This window comes from Loxodonta africana, chromosome 8 (genome assembly GCF_030014295.1).
Source record: "Loxodonta africana isolate mLoxAfr1 chromosome 8, mLoxAfr1.hap2, whole genome shotgun sequence".
Taxonomy (NCBI): domain Eukaryota; kingdom Metazoa; phylum Chordata; class Mammalia; order Proboscidea; family Elephantidae; genus Loxodonta; species Loxodonta africana.
In genome coordinates, this window is record NC_087349.1 from 92,967,298 (window position 1) to 92,987,826 (window position 20,529).

The 20,529-nt window shown below is 38.0% G+C and overlaps 1 protein-coding gene across 8 annotated transcripts in view; it reads right to left on the reverse strand.

Moving 5' to 3' along the window:
- The window catches only part of PDE1C (phosphodiesterase 1C), a 604,116-nt gene that overhangs the window by 163,732 nt on the left and 419,855 nt on the right, over positions 1-20,529 (reverse strand). The window lies entirely within an intron of this gene.

Here is a 20,529-nt window from a genome sequence, read left to right on the forward strand (position 1 = left end):
TGAGTTGAAATGGTATCCGGGGGCCATACTCTCAGGGTTTCTCCAGTCTCTGTCAGGCCAGAAAGTCTGGTCTTTCTTTTACAATATACTCTTGTCAGTCCTTCTATCTATTGCCGTCGAGTCAATTCCGACTCATAGCAACCCTACAGGACAGATGTTTCCAAGGAGCGGCTGATGGATTCAAACTGAGGACCTTTTGGTTAGCAGCTGAGCTCTTAACTACTGTGCCACCAGGGCTCCAGTCAGTCCTCCCATGATGTAATAATTTTGAGACTTTAAATATCAGGATAGCCAATGCTTTTCCCAAAGCTTCTAACTGGGAAACCTGGAATGAAAAGACTGTTTCCTTAAGGGAGGTTTCTCCAAAAATGGCTGCCTAAGTCAAACACGAAAACACTCGGCCAAACTCATTTATTATTACAATCTAATCATGTTTTATAGCTGCCCATCTAGAAAATCACATTTACAACTTTAATTAAAGGGCCAGCATTAATGCTTATTTAATAATCAGTTCTTTGATAATCTCTATCATTGAGATAAATATGATTGAAACAAGATAGGAAGTGATGATTTTCTTCTTCAACTTATTCTGATCCTCAATTTTCCTATTTATAATTGCACACACATTAGAATAGTGAAATTAGGCTCAGAAGAAAATTCAGAATGAGGATGTTTTCAATTTCATGGGCAATCTTGTGTGTACACCAGACACACAAAGGCCTCTCCCTACAGTCTTTTGAGAAATGCTTGTCCTTCTAGCTCCACACGAACCCAGAACAGAAGCGGAATCTAGCCTGCATTGACCCAGGATTGGCAACAGGACGACAAGCACAGAACAAAGTGAAAGGAAAAAAAAAAAAAAAAAAAAACCAGAAACTTTAAAAACTAATAACCCTAAGACAATTTTCATCGAATCATACATACAGAAGAACAAATTGGAAAGGAAGGGTGAGGATTTGTGCATAATATGAAGAATGTAATCAATGCAACTGTATTGTACATGTAGAAATTATTGAACTGGTTTATGTTTTGCTGTGTATATTTTTTAACAACAATAAAAAAATCATACATAGATATTTTCTAGTTCAAATTATTTTAAAGGCAACTTAACTATGGAGCAGATGGATTAAAATAGATCTCAATGGGAAGCTTTAGAATTTCTCGTTACGGGTCATGGTGAATCCAGACTTGAAGACACTGCTCTCACACCATGAAATCTGCAAGTAAAATCACTGAAAACAAAAATCTATATAGGATACAAGAAATTTCTCTCAAATTTAGGGTCCTATGACAATTGACAATTTTGCAACTCCTCAGATTCTTATGAATGGAGATACATCTCTATTCGCTTTTTAAAAAATATATAAATCCTGTGTGTCCAGACATTTAAATATGGAGCAGGCAGGTTTTTTGTATAATTATCCTCCTACTGATCACTGCTAAGTACTAAAGCAACTCACTGCCAAAATGGCTAAGAATAACTTCAGAATTTTTCTGGCATTTGCTGACTTTCCATCACACTTTCAATCTTCTGAGAAAGAACTATTCAGTAAAAATCTCATTAAAATGCCCATCACAATCCAAGTGAGTACAAATAATAGTAAATTATGCATGAGCATCCCACTCTCTGTTTTAGGCCTACAACTGATTATTTTTAAATGGCTTTTGGAAATGGTTTGGATGATCTGTTAACTGATCATATTTGTCGATGAGATGATTTTGTCATCACAAACCAGGAGCATCTTAAACAGTAGTTGAATATATTAAAAAACCCTTTCCCATCAAGTAGATTCTGACTCGTAGCGACCCTACAGGTTAGAGCAGAACTGCCCCATAGGGTTTCCAAGGGGCGGATGGTGGATCTGAGCCGCCGACCTTTTGGTCAGCAGCCTGAGCTCTTAACTGCTGTGTCACCAGGGCTTCAGCTGAATGTATCAGCTAGTTATTATTCAATTGAAAAACTTGGTAAAAACTAAGCTAAGCTTTTTTTTTTTTTTTAATTTCATTCTCTTATACACTGGGCAAACATATTTACTATAGGTTGGCTACTATGTTAGACACTATGGGGAATGAACAGATGACTCTGTCCTGAACCTTGGCCTCATATTGCTTACAGCCCAATAGTACAAGTTTGCTACAGTCAAAGCATCAAGGATTGGTTCCGTTTACTATAATAAATATTTGAAGACTGCCAATGTGCTAGATATTGTTCCAAGCAGTTGCCACCGAGTCCACTTCAATTCAAGGCAACCCCTACGTGTGTCGGAGTAGAACTGTGCTTCACAGAGTTTTCAATGGCTGAAAGACATTGTTCTAGACCTTGGGAAACAAAAACAAATAAGTCACAAATTGACAAAAATCTACTTGGTTTTAGATTTACATATTAAAAAAAAAAACTCCATTCTTACAGGTAAAGTAAGAATTGTCACTATATTACATAGTCAGATATCAGTGGGCCTGGACATTTTTATCTTGATTTCCTGAAAAAACACACTGAGTTATTATCAAATGTTTTTCCATCTATTTTTAGAAAAATTTTAGAGATAAAAACAACTACTTAAAAGACTATGCCTTTTCTTGCAAAAATATCCTACATAAGGATCCATAAAATAAATTTTTTCCTCACCTTAGAACCAGGAAATAGTTCCCCCCTTCAGTTGGACAGTGATAACTACATAACTTAATGTGTACAAATTTTTGCCTTCTTCTAAAGCCCTTCTAGTCGAAAGTTCCTTTATAGTATTATGATTGTTATAAAAACCTTATGGACATTAAATAAATATGTTGGATAAATAATGCATGCCAAACCAAACTTTTCACTTTAAGTATGTTTTCTCTTACATTTAAATTGAATACAAAATTGGTTACTATCAGTTTCTTCCAAAGTCTTCATATATGTGAAGTCATTATCTAACGATAACCTTCTCTTCTTTATGTTAAATATTCCCAAGTCATTTCCTCACAAGCGTCTATGTTTTAACACCTTCAATCATCTCACTCATTCTTATATGACTCTTACAGTTTCTTCGTGCTCTTTGTAAGGTGTATCATGAGATTCTAATTAGTTATTATCTCTCAAATGTCAACTTCTCTAAATACTTCCAAAGAACATGTTAACTTTTTGTATCATAGTAGAAGCTTACACTCAAACCATGTCAATCTGTGATTTCCATGTTTTTTTCCTTTTGCTTTAAATAAATTAGCTGTACAGTGAAAAATATTTTCTTTGGGCTGGTCTTGATATAGCCAAAGCAGAATGGAAACCCATATCTGGCCAATGTTCCCAATATCAGAGTGTGAGCATGAGAATGCCAGCTTGCCAAATACACAATTGACCTCTCAGATCTAGCTGGTCAATTACAATGTGGGGACATCTGACGTGACCCAGTATTGGTCATTGTTGAGCCTTGGTATTGTTAGAAAATGTTGTTGGTGCTAAGTATATGGCAGGTGCTATGTGGGCTACAGAGATAAGTGATGAAAGAAGCTTCCAGTTAAGTGAGAAAGACAGGCATTCATTCATGCAACACTGAGTGAATAAGAGGTGGTATAGCCCAGTGGTCGAACATGTGGGCTTTGGCATACAAATCCTACCATTCCAAAGGCTGGCTTTCCCACTTACTAGTTGTATGACCTTGAACAAGTTCTTTAAACTGTGTGTTTCCATCTTTTCTTTGGTAAACTAGGGATGATAAGAGTACCTACTTTATAGATTTGGTGATGGTTACATGAAATAATGTATGTAGAGAGTTTAGTACAGTGCTTTTAAGCCCTCAGTAGCTACTATGAATGCATAAATGTATATATCGTATATACATACACATGTTGTTGTTAAGTGCTGTCGAGCCTGTTCTGACTCATACACATACACAGACATACGTATATGCACCTTGTGCCAGGTACTCTGCTAGGTATACAAACAATGATAATGCAAGGTTGAATGAAAAAGAGAGATAAATTGAAGAGCAAAAATAGAGCTTCAGACTGATATGCGATGTATGTGTGTTTCCTCCCTCAGAGTCAGATCTAATCTCAGAGGGCAGGAAGTTCTGAGCCTACAGGTAGAAGAAAGGTAAATCTCCTTGTCCAAGGAAGCAAAGAGCAAGAAAAATGGCAACCAAGTCATATTACATGGAAATACCTGCATTCCTGTGGATGAATCCTTCCTTCTGGAAACATAAAGCCTCCCGCAGATAGGGTCAACTGTGACTCATAGCTCACTCTGTACAGAGACTATCACAGAGAAAACTCATCAAGCATAGGAGGTATTTAATAAATAAGAACTTGTAAAACTTTATGGGAAGCAGGTGTTTGAATTCCATTTTATGTAATGTAAGCAGGGGCAGATTATCCAATAGGCAAGGTAAGCATGGTGCTTACCTTGCTTACCAGATCATCTGTAGTGAACAATTTCAGATGTGCCAAGTACGTGGCAGGTATAAACTGTGAAATTGTTCACTAAAGATTATTAAGTAAGCACAAGTAAGCCTGTGCTCACCTTGCTTACTGGGTCATCCACACCTGTCAGAAACTGTAAATTTGAAAAGAGGCTTTGACTCTGTAAGAAGGTGCTGTGGGAGAAAGCCAGATGCCACCCATACCTAGAAGCAGAATCTTTGATGTGGTGAAAAAAAATGTGCAATTGTTCACTACAGACGACCTGCTCAGCAAAGTGCTTATCTTGCCCATTGGATGATCCGACCGTGAACGTCAGTCTAACAATAAGAGTTACAACGAACTATCATGAAGTTGTTCTGTCTGGAAACAATCATGGGGACGTAATCATATGCCCCCACAAACTAGACTATGAATCTCCTGTTGTTAGAATAATTCCAGTTATACATCTACTCATAATTTTATAGTCTTTCCTTTCATTTCATTCTTCATCAAAAGTTAATATATTGCAGCTCATTGCCAGGCAATTTATTTTAGGTTGAAAAGTAATTTAATAAAACAATAAAATCTGTGAATGTGAAAAAATATCCCAAAGACGTAAGCAGATTTATTACACATAACTGAAAAACATATCTCTTATGTGAAGGCATTCATAAAGTGAGTTAAAGTCTTTGTGCAGAAGTTCTTTTGAAAATATACTTGTTACACAGAGTCATTTACTTTCATTGTCAAAAACCACCTGGGAACAAGTGAAAATTATTCCTACAAGTCAAGAAGTATTTCTACGCAGTCAAATAGCTGAAGCAAAATAAAATCTTAGGGGAGAAATAGATGAATGCACTGGGCAAAGAGGGAGGAAGAGAAAGATAGAAAACACTAATATAAAAACAGTTAAGCAACCCAATATCCATGCAATGATTGAATTATAAGATACCTAGAGTCTTTATTTTATTTCACAACTTTCAGTAAGGAAATCTCTAAGCAAGTGACATTCAATCATTTCTTAATATTGCTCTTCACACCTAGAAGTTGTTCTTTAGGATCTTCAAACAGTGAAAAGATACAATACAGTTTTTCTTTTTTAAAATCATTGCTTCTTCATTAAACAATTCATCCGTTATCACCAAATCCATCTCAATGCCAAGTTTTCAAGGTAATGCCAAGGTTCACTCTCTGTGAGCAGTAAAACCAAAAAATGCCATACCCCCACCGTAGGGGTACACTGGCACTCTCATTCCAGGGGGTTCCCACTGCATTCTACACATCCCACCACTATACGGCACATAGGTAATTGTCAGTTTGTACGCCTTTATCAGTGACTGTGCTGTGTCAAGGCATAAAAAAAATGCACAATAAGGTCCCTAACTTCAAAGTGTAAATACCTGGGGCTTTGCACAGATGATCTCATTTAGTCCTCAAAACACATCTATGAGGTAGTTAATATTGCTTCTCCCACTTCACAAATAAAGAAACTGTCTCAAAGAATTAATGTAACTTTCCCAGGATCAGTTATGGATTGAATTGTGTCCCCACAAAATATATGTTAAAGCCCTAACCCCTATACCTGTGAGAATGACCTTGTTTGAAAATAAGGTCTTTGAAGATGTTATCATTTTGGTTAACATGAGGTCACAGTGCAGTAGGGTGGGTCCTGGTCCTATATGACTGGTATCCTTATGAGAGAGAAGATACAGAGAAACAGAGGAAGGACGGTCATGTGATGACCGAGGCAGCTGCAGCTGCAACCCAAAGTACGCCAAAGATTGCCAGAAGCCACCAGAAGCTAGGAGAGAGGCATGGAACAGTTTGTCTCTCAGAACCCTCAGAAGGAGTAGACACAGCTGATACTCTGATTTGGACTTCAGCCTCCAGAACTATGAGACAATAAATTTCTGTTCTTATAAGCCACCCACCATGATCTTGTTCTTATTCAACCTCTCTAGTTTCTTTGAGATAGAATATTCTTGAATGTCAGTTTATAAATTTCTCAAGTCAAAATTAGATCCCAAAGACCATGCTTGATATCATGGACACTGCCATCCAATGAATGAGCTGAAGTGGTGAAGTGAACTATTAATAGTCAAATTAGCCAAATTGATCCAAAAATGAATCTAACTGTTGCAATGTCTTATAAATACTGCCCAAATAATGTAATGCCAAAGTCTTGTTAGAAAATTAATAATGGGCTAAGATATTATGGCCATTACTATCCATAAATTATGCAGTTTAAAACAAATTTCTTTCAAACATCATTACAATGGCTCTTTTGATGTGCCAACTTGACTAGGGTACCAAAAAAAAAAAAAAAATTGCCATTGAGTTGATTCTGACTTATAGCAACCCTACAGGACAGAGCAGAACTCCTTCATAGGGTTTCCAAGGTAGATTCCACTTATCAACCTTTTGGTTAGCAGCCGAACGCTTAAAATTGTACCACCAGGGGTTAGGCTACAGTCCCCAGTTATTCAATCAAACACTAACCTAAGTGTTGATGTGAAAGTATTTTGAAGATGTGACTCAAAATACTGTTGACTTTAAATAAAGGAGCCTGTTCTAGATAATCTGGGTGAGTCTGATTCAATCAGTCGAAAGACCTTAAAAGCCAAGAAGAAGAAGAAATACTGCCTGTGAAGAGTTGCTTAAGCCCATGCCTGGGAGTGCCCCAGCCTGCCCTTCCTGCCAGTCTCTCCTATGGATTTCAAACTTGCCTAGCCAGCCCCACAGTTGAGTAAACCAATTCTTTGCAATAAATCTCAATGCATACCTCCCTCTGGCCTGGCTTTCAATGCCAGATCTGCCACTCAGGAGCTGTGTGAGCTTGAGCAAGCTCCTTGATCTCTCTGCCTCATTTTCCTCCTTTGTCAAGGGGAAAAATAACAGTCCTTACCTCACGTGGTTGTTGTGAAGATTAAATGAGTAAAACACTTCGAAAAGTACCTGGGACATATGAACACCAGGTAAATGTTTGCTATTATTACAGTGACCCAGTTTTAAAAGTAACTGAGATGCATTTTTGGCATGGCCTGTTAAGCTGGTTTCCAATTTTTCAGCGAATACTTATGTCAAAATACTAAACCCCACCCAACAAAAACATATAAGCAAATTGTTTACATATATTCAGATGACAAACATACACACACAAACACACGCACTAGTAAAATTCTAGTAATGGAATTACCAACATTTTCTTGGAAAACAATTCTGAACATATGAAATGCTATACAACGCTACCTATTATCAAGACATACATATATAAAAATATGTAACAGTGACCATAAATCCTGAAGTGCCTTCTGAATCATAAAAATTAAATAATGGTTGGGGTATTTTAGTATTGATATTAGTTGACTTTACTTAATTACCTGTATTTGAAAACTGAGAAGAATCTATATGGTATCTATGGCACTACATGTTGCCTTTCTGCCTGATGTGTACCCCTCCCCCCCCCGTCATAAACAGTCTGAAGGTAATCAAGTAACCTCTAAGCTAACCCTGCAGAACCTTCCACATTTATTATGGTAGCTTATATCATTCACCATAATTGATGGAGCAAGCCTCATCCTGATAGCTAGCCCCAGAGCAGGAAGCAGAAGTTGCTGACCTCCCTAACACCATTCCTATATCACCTTTCCTGACATTCTCAGTCCCTCTACTTCTGCCCATCCCATTAGTGGAGGAGCCATAGAGGCCTCCCTTGGGCTCCCTGTGTGACAGTAAAGGATAAGTCACTTTCACTTACTATGTGCCAGGTGTGCATCATTTCACTGAACTGTCACAGCAATCCTGAGTTAGGTACTTATATTATTCATTTTACAGAAGGAAAAACTGAGGCTAAGAGAAGTACATAACTTTCCCCAAGCAACCACTAGCCAATGGCAGATCTAGAATCTTTACTCAAGGAGTCTGTATGAATCTAGAGGAATTGGACAAATATCTAGAAACACACTACCAGACGTAGAACAACTAAATAAACGTATAATAAAAGAAGAGATTGAAGAGGTAAAAAAAAAAAAAACTCCCCCCCCCCAAAAAAAAACCTCTGGCCCTGAGAGCTTCATTGGAGAATTCTACCAATCTTTCCCAGAAGCGTTAACATTAGTACTACTAAAGGTATTTCAGAGCATAGAAAAGGAAGGAGTACTCCTGAACTCATTCTATGAAGCTAGCATAACTCTGATACTAAAGCCAGGTAAAGACATCACAAAAAAAGAAAATCACAGACCAATATTTCCCATGAACATAGACGTAAAAATCCTCAGCAAACTCTAGCCAACATATCAAAGAAATAACTCACGAGAATCCAGATATAAATCCATCCACATATGAGCAATTGATATTTGACAAAGGCCCAAAGTCTGTTAAATGGGGAAAAGACAGTCTTTTTAACAAATGGTGCTGAGACAACTGGATGTCCATCTGCAAAAAAATGAAACAAGACCTATAACTCACACCATGCACAAAAACGAACTCAAAATGGACCAAAGACCTAAATATAAAATCTAAAACGATAAAGTTCATGGAAGAAAAAAATAGGAACAACACTAGGAGCCCTAATACATGGCAGAAACGGTATATAAAACTTTACTAGAACTGAAAAAACAGCAAAGGAGAAATTAGATAACTGGGAGCTCCTAAAAGTCAAACACCTATGCTCATCCAAAGACTTCACCAAAAGAGTAAAAAGATTACTTACAGATTGGGAAAAAGCTTTTAGTTATGATATCTCCGATCAGTGGCTGATCTCTAAAATCTACATGTTACTGCAAAAATTCAAAAACAAAAAGACAAATAACCCAATTAAAAAATGGGCACAGGATATGAACAGGCACTTCACTAAAGAAGACATTTAGGTAGCTAACAGATACATGAGGAAATGCTCATGTTTATTTGCCATGAGAGAAATGAAAATCAAAACTACAACAAGATTCCATCTCATTCCAACAAGTCTGGCATTAATCCAAAAAACACAGAATAATAGGTGTTGGAGGGGTTGTGGAGAGACTGGAACACTTACACACTGCTGGTGGGAATGTAAAACGGTACAACCGCTTTGGAAATCAATTTGGCGCTTCCTTAAAAAGCTAGAAATAGAATTACCACACGATCCAGCAATCCCACTCCTTTGAGTATATCCTAGAGAAGTAAGAGCCTTTACACGAACAGATATATGCACACCCATGTTTATCGCAGCACTGTTTACAACAGCAAAAAGATGGAGGCAACCAAGGTGCCCATCAACAGGTGAATGGATAAATAAATTATGGTATATTCACACAATGGAATACTGTGCATCGATAAAGAACAACAATGAATCTGTGAAACATTTCATAACATGGCGGAACCTGGAAGGCATTATGCTGAGTGAAATAAGTCAGTTGCAAAAGGACAAATATTATATGAGACCACTATTATAAGAACTCAAGAAATAGTTTAAAGAGAGAATAAAATATTCTTTGATGGTTACAAAAGCGGGGAGGAAGAAGGAGATTTACTCATTAGATAGCAGACAAGAACTAATTTAGGTGAAGGGATAGACAACACACAATACAGGAGAGGTCAGCACAACTGGACAAGACCAAAAGCAAAGAAGTTTCCTGAATAAACCAGACACTTCGAAGGCCAGAGTAGCAGGGGTGAGGGTTTGGGGACCATGGTTTCAGGGGACATCTAGGTCAATTGGTGTAATAAAATCTATTAAAAAAACATTTTGCATCCCATTTTGGAGAGTGGCGTCTGGGGTCTTAAACACTAGCAAGCAGCCATCTAAGATGCAACAACTGGTCTCAACCCACCTAGAGCAAAGGAGGAGGAAGAACACCAAAGAGGCAAGGTAAGTATGAGCCTAAGAGTCTGAATGGGCCACATAAATCAAAAACTACATCAGCCTGAGACCAGAAGAACTAGATGGTGCCCAGCTACAAGTGATGACTGCCATGACAGGGAGCACAACAGAGAATCCCTGAAGGAGCAGGACAGTAGTAGAACGCAGACCCCAAATTCTAGTAAAAAGACCAGACTTAATGGTCTGACTGAGACCCAGAGGGACCCCAGAGGTCATGGTCCCCAGACCTGCTATCAGCCCAAGACAGGAACCATTCTCAAAGCCAACTCTTTAGATGGGGATTAGACTGGACTATAAGACAGAAAATGATACTGGTGAGGAGTGGGCTTCTTGGATCAAATAGACACATGAGACTATCTGGGCAGCTTCTGTCTGGAGGGGAGATGTGAAAGCCGAGGGGGACAGAAGCTGGCTGAATGGACACGGAAACACAGGGTGGAGAGAAGGAACGTGCTGTCTCACTGGGGGAAAGCAACTAGGAGTATATAGCAAGGTTTATATATGGTTTTGTAAACTTTCACTTAAAGCACAATAAAAATTTAAAAATAAATAAACAATTCATCATGCAAGTATGATTCATACCAGGGACGGGTCAACTTTAGAAAAACAATCAATGTAATCTATTACATAAGTAAATAAAAGGTAAGGACCACATGATTTTATCAATTGATGCAGACAAAGTTCAACAACCATTCCTAATAGAAATACTCAGTAAAATAGGAATAGACGGGAAATTCTTCCACATAATAAAGGGCATTTATACAAAGCAGCAAACAGCCAAAATCATTCTAAACAGAACGAGAATGAAAGCATTCCCCTTGAGAACAGGAACCAGACAAGGATGCCCTTTATCACCACTCTTATTCAATATTGTGCTAGAGGACCTAACCAGAGCAATTAGACAAGAAAAATAAAGACAGGGCATCCAAATTGGTAAGGGAGAAGTAAAAGTATCCTTATTTGCAGATGATAAGATCTTATACCAGAAAATCCCAAAGAATCCACAAGAAAACTACTGAAACTAATAGAAGATTTCAGCAAAGTATCAGGATACAAGATAAACATACAAAAATCAATTGGATTCTTCTACCCCAACAAACAGAACTTCAAAGAAGAAATCACCAAATCAATACCATTTACAACAGCCCCCAAGAAGATAAAGTACTTGGGAATAAACCTAACCGTAGACATAAAAGATCTATACAAAGAGAACTACAAAATACTACTGCAAGAAACTAAAAGACACCTACATAAGTGGAAAAACACACTTTGCTCATGGATAGGAAGACTCAGCGTTATGAAAATGCCTATTCTACCCAAAGCCATCTACAAGTACAAGGCAAGCCCTATCCAAATTCCAATGGCTTTTTTAAATGAGATGGAGAAACAAAATCACTAACTTCATATGGAAAGGGAAGAGGCCCCAGATAAGTAAAGAATTACTGAAGAAGAAGAAAAAAAAGTCAGAGGCCTCACACTACCTGATTTTAGAACCTATTATACACCTTGGTAGTCAGAACAGCCTGGTACTGGTACAAAAACGGATATATAAACCAATGAAACAGAATTGAGAATCCAGACATAAATTCGTCCACCTATGAGCAGCTGATACTTGACAAATGCCCAAAGTCCGTTAAATGGGGAAAAGACAGTCTCTTAACAAATGGTGCTGGTATAACTAGATATCCATCTGCAAAAAAATGAAACAAGGCCCATACCTCATACCATGTACAAAAACAAACTCAAAATGGATCAAAGACCGAAATACAAAATCTAAAATGATGAACAGCATGGAAGAAAAAATAGGGACAATGCTAGGAGCCCTGACACATGGCGTAAACAATATATAAAGCATAACTAATAATGCACAAACAGCAGAAGAGAAACTAGATAACTGAGAGCTCCTAAAAGTCAAACACTTATGCTCATCAAAAGATGTCACCAAAAGAGTGAAAAGACAACCTACAGACTGGGAAAAAATTTTGGCTATGATATATCCGATAAGGGTCTGATCTCTAAAATCTAAAAGATACTGCAACACCTCAACAACAAAAAGGCAAATAACCCAATTAAAAAATGGGCAAAGGATAGGAACAGATACTTCACCAAAGAAGACACTCAGGAGGCTAACAGATACATGAGGGAAGGCTCACAATCTTAGCCATTAGAAAAATGCAAAACTACAATGAGAGACCATCTCATCCCAACAAAAAGGCTGGCACTAATCCTAAAAACACAAAATAATAAATGTTGGAGAGGTGATGGAGAGACTGGAACCCTTAAGCATTGCTGGTACAACCACTTTGGAAATCAATTTGGCACTTCCTTAAAAAGCTATAAATACAAGTACCATACAATCCAGCAATCCCACTCGTTGGAATATATTCTAGAGAAATAAAAGCTGTCATATGAACAGATAATATGCATACACATGTTCACTGCAGCACTGTTCACAACAGCAAAAAAGATGGAAACAACCTAGGTGCCCATCAGCAGACAAATAGGTAAACAAATTATGGTGCATACATACAATGGAATACTATGCAACAATAAAGAACAATGATGAATCTGTGAAGCATCTCACAAAATGGATGAATCTGGGGGCAACATGCTAAGTGAAATTAGTCACAAAAGGACAAATATTGTATGAGACCCTTATTATAAGAACTCAAAAAAAGGTTTAAACACAGAAGAAAACATTCTTTAATGGTTACGAGGGTGGAGGGGGAAGGAGAAGGGAATTCACTAAGTAGATAGTAGACAAGGAACATCTTCGGTGAAGGGAAAGACAACACACAATACAGGGGAAGTCAACACAACTGGACCAAAGCAAAAGCTAAGAAGTTTCCTGAACACATCCAAACACTTTAAGGGACAGAGCAGCTGGAGCTGGGGCCTGTGGACCAAAGTTTCAGGGGACATCTAGGTCAATTGGCATAACAAAGTTTATTAAGAGAATGTTCTGCATCCCACTTTGGGGTTGCATTAATCTAAGGTGCATTAATTGGTCCCAATCCACTTGGAGCAAAGGAGAATGGAGAACACCAAAGACACAAGGAAAATATTAGTTCAAGAGACAAAACGGGCACATAAACCAGAGACTCCATCAGCCTGAGACCAGAAGGACTAGACAGTACCTGGCTACCACCATGATCAGTGACCACCCTGACAGGGAACCCAACAGATAGTCCCAGACGGAGCAGAAGAAAAGCGAGAACCAGAACTCAAATTCACATAAAAAGACCAGACTGAATGGTCTGACAGAGACTGGAGGAACCCCTGAAACTATGACCCCCAGATGCTCTTCTAACCCAGAACTAAAACCATTCCCGAAGCCCAATCTTCAGACAAAGAGTAGACTGGACTATAAAACAAAAAATAATACTTGTGAGGATTATGTTTCTTAGTCCAATCAGACACATGAGACCAAATCGGCAGCTCCTACCCGGAAGCAGGATGAGAAGGCAGGACGGGACAGGAACTGGTTGAATAAACAAAAAAAGCCAGAGTGGAAAAGCAGAGTGTGTTGTCACATTACAGGGATGGCAACTACTGTCACATAACAATATCTGTATAAATTTTTGTATAAGAAATTAACTTGAGCCGTAAACTTGCACCTAAAGCAAAATTGAAAAAAAAAAAAAAAAGTCTGTGCGAAGACTACCATATATTGCCTGTACCTCAATCCACCACTGGGATTCCTTGCCTGCTATCTCTGCTTCCTAAAGAAGCAAAATGGTTTCATTCTCTTGTTCCCCGTTTCAGGCCACCAATCCATGTCCTTCTATCCAAAGCCAATTCTTCTAGCCAAAGTTTCATAGGAGCTTTCGTTTTCTCTGATGTCCCTGTTCAGGTAGATGGTGTTACATCCAACGTGTTAGTTTTCTTTTAATCAAAAGTTAAAAACATTGGTTGCCAGGAAGCAAAGGGCTACTCTATAGAGGTAGAACAAACCAAAAGAAATAAACATATATACAAATGTGATTAGCAAGGAGGATAGAAACAGTAAAAAACTCATTACTTCTGAAACCACAGATGGAGAGAAAGAATAACTCAAACCTAGTTGAACTTGTGATCTTATACACTTATTGCCACCAATATTCAGAATTCAGATTTCTTTCCATTTGGGCAAAAATTCATTTGTAAAATGAAATTTACTTTGGAATAAGAATTTCTATTTCCATACCACAGTGTATCAACACCTAGATAATAAAACAAATTCAATGACTTTTGGGACAGGAAGTTAAGATGCATCTAATAGGACTGCTGTAAGAAAGACGACGAGTTAAAAAAACCAAAACCAAATCCAGTGCCGTCGAGTCAATTCCCACACATAACGACCCTATAGGACAGACTAGAGCTGCCCTATAGAGATTCCAAGGAGTACCTGGTGAATTCGAACTGCCGACCCTTTAGTTAGCAGCTGTAGCACTTAACCACTACACCACCAGGGGTTCCAGACAACGAGCTAGCTGGCTAGAAATTACATAGAAAGCAGAATTTTTTTTCCACACACAGAAACGTGTTTAACAGGTAATAACTGAAGATGGTTGTGTTTCACAGACTAGTACTCAAACATGTGGCCACAAAGTTGGACTTGATTTTTATCTTCTTGATCCCAAATGGCTGGGTAGACCAAATGTCTCATATTTCAACCTGTAGTTTTGGTGACCAAGAGACACTAGGGCTCAGGAACTGAGATATCTTCCCAGCTCTGTTGATTGACCTCGAAATTTCAAGTACACAAGCATTCTGAACCAAAGCTTCCTCCTCTGAAAAGCGCTGTGGTATGGGTTCGTTATTATTGCCACAACAAAAGGATGCATAAATTGGGGGCTATTTACATTATTTGGGGGCTAATTTTTTTTTTAATTATATTACTTATAATTCACATACTCTGTTTTTGACTTTCACTTTAGCTCTCTATGTAGAAAGTAGGCAATCATATGAATTTGCTCTGAAATTTTGATACTGCTTAGAAGAAAAGCAATCCTCAGGGTACAAGCTAACGCTTTGCAACAGTTGGGTCTGATTTCATTTTATTAAAGAGTTAATGGGGGGAAAAAAACACCATATATAATAAATTGTGGCCTAACTCGGTCAAACAGCAGGAGGGAGGCTAATGATAACAATCAATACTGGGCCAGAAAGACAAAGCCAAAGCCTGGAGTCACAGAGCAGGAGTTATACTTGTTGTTAGTTGCTACAGAGTTGGCTCCAACCCATGGTGACCCCACATACAACAGCACGAAACGTGCCATCTTCACAATCGTTAGTATGCTCAAGTCCATTGTTGCAGCCAGTGTGTATTTTGAGTGCCTTCCAACCTAGGGGGCTCATCTTACAGCAGTATGTCAGACACTGTTCTGATCCATAGAGTTTTCATTGGCTAATTTTCAGAAGCAGATCACCAGGTCTTTCTTCCTAGTCAGTCTTAGTCTGAGAGCTCTGCTGAAACTTCTTAACCATGGGTAGCCCTGCCGATATTTGAAATACCAGTGGCACAGCCTCTAGCATCATAACAATATACAAGTCCCCATAGTATGACAGACAGACAGGTGGTGGACATACAGGTAGCATGAAATTAGAGATGTGACTATGGATGAAAACAGCTATAATACACAAAAGATACCAAAATCTGAATAGGACAAATGGTAGGGTGATTTAAAATTTAAGAGCAACCCAAGTGATCAACACAAGTATGGGATTTGTGATCCGGGACCAACACAACAGCAGTCTGGAGCTATTTCAAGAGACAGATCGGGCATCTCCTTTGAAGGATCAAGTGCAAATTGGTATCTGTCCTTAAAGAGAGTTCTCTAATTCTAGCCTCAGAAAACCAGTTCAGCAATGGCTACCGAGCAGCATTTATGTCTTGTTTGCTATCTGTGTTCCTGAGCACAAAGGACGAAGTTTTTTTAAAAAAAGAACCTGCACAGTACACTTACTATCTTCTGTTCAACTTCTCAGGGTTGTATGTTACTTAAATACACAGCAGTTATATTTTTAAACCAGCAATTATCCCTGTTCCTTCTCACTGACACTCCATTCAGTTAATCTGGTTTATGTCCAAAGCAAAAGAAAAAGGAGGGAGGAGAGCGAAGGGTACTAACTAGATGAATTCACATACACGTAACTCAGATTAGATCAAAATCACTCAAGTGATTTTTAAACAGTTCCAATTTTATTCATGGTCAGATTCAAAGTTGGTTTTATATCAACTGTGAATTAATTATCACAAATATTTTCAAAACAACTGTAAATGCTACCAAAGGCCAAGAACTTAATTAAAATGTAGTTTACTTTAGAGAAGGTAGAGATATCGTGGGAAAACCCTATCACATCAAGACAAATATAACAGGGTGGATTATATGTAGAAAACTTTTGTAGCAAGGAGTTCAGGCAAGAATTTAACAATTCAATATCCAGCTTTATCCAAATGGCAATATATACTGTGTGTTTTCTACTCGTTTACTAAATATGGGTACTTGCACTGGCTCTGATAACAGGAATGTTTCGAAAGCAAACAGTACAACCAAACATAACACCTCTCACTTTACCTGTAGTCAACTCATTCTAAAAAGACCAGTTGCCGTCGAGTCAGTTCCGACTCATGGCTACTCCACGTGTGTCAGAGTAGAACTGTGCTCCATAAGGTTTTCAATGGCTGGTTTTTCAGTAGATCCTCAAGCTTTTCTTCTGAGGTATTTGAACCTCCAACCTTGCAGTTAGCAGCCAAGTGTGTTAACTGTTTGCACCACCCAGGGATGCCAACTCACACTAAATACATGTTTTTAAGGTACATTAATTAGGAAAATTGATTCCTCCTTTCCCATTAGCGGCTGTCTTCTTCAATTACACAAAGGTTGAATACTAACCTAACAAATACATAAATCAGACTTTACCTCAAGAATGGCTTTGGTAAAAGGTATCCAGGCCATACAGCCAAATTGAAGTTACACCTACCTTGCTTTTTTTTTCTTTTTCTAGTTAGTATCTATAATACAAAAATTGCTGTTCCATTGAAAAACGTTTGGAAGAGAAGGCTCTAGTTTACTTATGAAGCACAATCACTATGCCTCTGAAGCTGTGAGAGAACTTGGGGCAGGGATGCAGGATGACAGTAAGGAAAGGGAGGAACACTCAGTCTTTTGTGTTCTTTCCCCAAAACGAACCCAAGCAGATGGGGTGGGGGCTAGGTAATAAGAGGCAATTACACAGAAGGACTTGGAGAACTGGTAAAGTAACCAAAATTCGAGAATAAGTCCATTATCACAGAGGAACCACTTCTGTGAGAAGCATGGCCCTGCTCCTGCTATATCCTCAGGATTGTTGGGAGGTCCATGGTTGCAGCTGTTTTACCTTGGTTGACAATTTGGTCCAAATTTTGTTTGCAAGAATAGGATCAAATTGTGATGCAGAATGCCCCTGTTATGTTTAACCTGATCCCAGAACACTGAAGCTACAGGTGAGGTGGGAGAGTCTAATCAATATTTAATTCAATTGATAATCTGTCATTGGAATATTTAGTAAAAATGTTAAAAGAAATCAGTAGCTACTCATGGATCTGTTTGATACAGTAAATCAATAAATGAATTTACATTCGAATTTCTCATCACCTTGACCTCCTACAAACCTCCTGGGATTAATATTGGAAAAGCCTTTTATACTAAATGTCTTTGACAGTCTTTGATGTATGTGATTGTGGATAGCACCCCATGTTATTTACTGTAGTATGGTTATTTCCAAAAGGTTTTCTAAAAGGCAGTGATTTGAATCTAAACTATTCCATCTGTCATTTCTAACAAAGGCTTTCCCAGACCAGGGAGGAATAGATATTTTTAACAGGCCATTTGGTTAGACAAGTTGATTATCAAACATTATGACTGAAGAGTAATATCTTAATGAAGAGTGGAGTTATGCGGAAGAAATACAGAGAATTATAAAGAGTGGATCAATAGCTTGCCAGCTCCTTAATTCAGGTTTAATGTAGTAATTTGGAGAAATAGAAGATTATTGACTGTTTTCTACGGTTCTTCTTGTGTCTCTTGTTTGTCGTCCGACCCCCCCTCCCCATTCAGTTGCTATATGAAACAGTAACTTACCCAAACCCAACCTCAAGACTATTAATGTCATTAAGGAGAATATTTTTTCAGCAGGCTTTTTCACAGAGTCAGTGCATTAAAACAACTCTACAAAGGCTTAGTTTTGGCAGCAAATTGAAACATCGTGCTCAGAGACTCATAGGTCTGACTCATTTATACTTATGTTGACATTAATTTGCTTTAAAGAGGAATACCCATCTGTGATTGTTGCATTTGTGAAAGGTCATAAAACCATGAAGTGTCCTCAAAAACCTTTCAATGAAATCAATGGCTATAAAATCTTCCCCTTCTCAGAAATAAATAAATCCCTGGGCTCTTTCAGCATACAATCTAACATAGCATGTCTTCTGTTGGCAAAAAGAGAATTATCTCTACCAAAATTATCTCTCCGTCTATCTTGTGGTTGTATCTGTCAAGTGTAGGACATTTATATCTCCTCTCCCCTTTTTTCTTGTGCACTGCACCTTCTTCATTGTTTTAATACCATGTAGAAGAGTTCCATGAAGGAGCCCAGGTAAATCCATGTTTTTAATCTGCCAGTGTTTAGTCAGAAGTCTCCACTATACTACACTGCTCTATTACACTACATCACCCTAACCTAGATCTATACAAGCCAAGATGGTTAATTTGCAAGATGGGACAGGCTGAATAAAGTAATGCATTGTATTACTTTTGCTCTTTCCTGCTCTTCTTGTTTCCATAGATCAGGATATATGCAAATACTTAGTAAGCAGCACTGCTATAAGTAAATCATATTAGTGTGAGGTTATCAGATAAATCCCAAAACAAAGTTCAAATTTACGTATGTGGCCAATTATTTACTATCGTATTCCACATTAAGATATATAAAATGGGGAAAAAACACTCATGACAATAGAAGTAGTTGCGTCAGTGTGTCAGGGAATTACCCATACGATCCTGGCTAGACAGTACAGTCACATCGAACATATATTTAACTTAGTTAATACCGTGGTTGATAGAGAAAAGCTTACATCAAAAAAGACTACTTCCAGTTTTTAGCAAGAAAGTAAGGCAGAATCACATATCTATGTTTAAATCAACCACAGTACTTACTTTTAATTTTACAAATACTACTTCTAAAATTACTAATGATAACAACTATTGACCACTGTCATGTAATACTACTTCTATTATTAATAACTATACTACTAATTATAATAAGTTTGTGGAGCAGTAGTTAAGAGCTTGGCTGCTCACCAAAAGGTCGGCAGTTCAAATCCACCAGCAGCTCCTTGGAAACCCTGTGGCGCAGTTCTACTCTGTCCTATAGGGTCACTGTGAGTTGAAATCGACTCGACAGCAATGGGTGTAAATGGGTTTATTTACTTTGTATCAGGCACTGTTAGTATTTTTTTTTTTTTCGCATTAACTGGTTTAATCGTCACAACCATATGAGATACATGAAAATTAGAGTTGAGAAGTTAATTTATAGCTTGCTGAGACAGCTGATATGTGGTAGAGCTAGAATCTGAATCCTGTCTGCCAGCCTCCCAAGCTTACTTCCTAACCTCTTCATTATACTGCCTCTCTGTGCTTTTGAAAAAAGGAGCCCTGGTGGTGCACTGGTTAAAGCGATCAACTGCTAACCGAAAGGTTGGCGGTTCGAAACCACCAGTGGTTCTGCAGAAGAAAGATGTGGCAGTCGGCATCCACAGAGATTTACAGCCTTGGGAACCCTGTGGGGTCACTATGAGTCGGAATCGACTTGATAGCAGTGGGTATTTGTGCTTATGAAAGTCCACGGCATGAAGAATGAAAAGGGAGTCTGCAGTGATAATATTCAACGTTTCTTTAAATACCTTCTTATGTGATGTCCTTGGCCCCTTTACAAACACTTCAGATTATTCTGGGTAGGCTCTGTTTAACAGTCTTAAAGAAATGCTCTCAAAGCATCAATAGAGCTGAGCTATTACAATATAAAATCTCATTGCCCCGAGCAAGAATGCACTCTGAAATTAGAGCCAGATTTTACTTGTAATTTAATAGTCTTTTTTCTCAATTATTTGCATAGTGATACAGCTTTTATAGAGTTTTAATTCTGACTTTATATTTCAGAAATATCAATCTGAAGGCTGTAACCCTACTAACTTTTCTGTATGCCTATTTTTCTAAACACAAATAAATGTTTATTTTCTTTCAGCAGCATACTTCAGAGGGAAAATATAT